The sequence below is a fragment of the Apium graveolens genome, chromosome 9, assembly GCF_009905375.1.
Source record: "Apium graveolens cultivar Ventura chromosome 9, ASM990537v1, whole genome shotgun sequence".
NCBI lineage: Eukaryota > Viridiplantae > Streptophyta > Magnoliopsida > Apiales > Apiaceae > Apium > Apium graveolens.
The window spans coordinates 267730206-267731438 of record NC_133655.1 but is presented as its reverse complement, the minus strand read 5'-3'; the positions used below and the strand labels follow the sequence as shown (position 1 = coordinate 267731438).

Here is a 1233-nt window from a genome sequence, read left to right as displayed (position 1 = left end):
GCACATAAGGAATTTTGTCGAGATTTGCAGCACTTTTAAGTATAATGGCGTAACTGATGAGGCTATCAAGTTGAGGCTTTTCCCATTCTCACTGAGGGATAAGGCTAAAGACTGGTTACATTCTGAACCAGCTGGGTCAATCACTACGTGGCAAGATCTTGCGCAAAAGTTTCTGGTGAAGTTTTATCCAATGGCAAAGACTGCTGCTATGAGGAGTGCTCTTACTCAGTTTGCGCAGCAACCTACAGAATCTATGTGCGAGGCTTGGGAACGCTACAAGGAAATGTTGAGAAAATGTCCATATCATGGAATGCCGGATTGGATGGTAATCACTGGTTTTTATAATGGTTTGGGGGCCTAATCTCGGCCCATGCTCGATGCAGCAGCTGGAGGCGCCTTATGGGCTAAAAGCTATACTGAGGCGTACAATCTTATTGAGACGATGGCTGCAAATGAGCATCAAAACCCAACTCAGAGGATGACATCAGGCAAGGTAGCAGGTATTCTGGAAGTTGATGCAGCCACCGCTATTGCAGCCCAGCTCCAAGCGCTATCAATGAAGGTTGATTCTTTGGCTACGTATGGAGTTAATCAAATAGCTATGGTTTGTGAGCTTTGTGCAGGTTCTCATGCTACGGATCAGTGTTCTCTTGTCAACGAATCTGTTCAGTATGTGAATAATTATCAGCGACAACAGCAGCCTGTGCCAGCGACCTATCATCCTAACAACAGAAATCATCCAAATTTCAGCTGGGGAAATAATCAGAATGCTATTCAGCCACCATATCAGCAAGGAGTGAGTAAACAGTTTAACCCACCTGGATTCCAGCAACCACAGCAGTATGCTACAAGACAATCATGTCCTCAACAGGGAAGTGCAGCTGCACCTACTAGTGCTGATTTTGAGGAACTTAAGCTGGTGTGCAAGAGTCAGGCGGTTTCTATCAAGACCTTGGAAAATCAAATCGGTCAATTAGCCAATGCAGTGCTCAATCGTCAACCTGGCACTCTTCCCAGTGACACGGAAGTACCAGGCAGGAAGGAAGCCAAAGAGCAAGTCAAGGCTATTACCTTAAGGTCTGGAAAAGTAGCTGATGCTGAAAAGGCAAAAGAAGTCGAAGCTGAAGTTAGAGATGAAGAATCTAAGCAAAGGGAGAAAGCGGCGGAACCAAGGAAGACTACTGTTGAACACACTCTGCCTGAGGCTAATACAGGGGAGAAACAGCTCTATCC

The 1233-nt window shown here is 45.7% G+C and overlaps 1 non-coding gene across 1 annotated transcript; it reads right to left on the bottom strand.

The window, feature by feature from the left end:
• Window positions 1–205: 205 nt before the first annotated feature.
• On the bottom strand, window positions 206–312 carry LOC141688181 (small nucleolar RNA R71). The gene has a single exon (XR_012561641.1). It is a non-coding gene; the product is annotated as a small nucleolar RNA R71 (small nucleolar RNA).
• Window positions 313–1233: the final 921 nt, after the last annotated feature.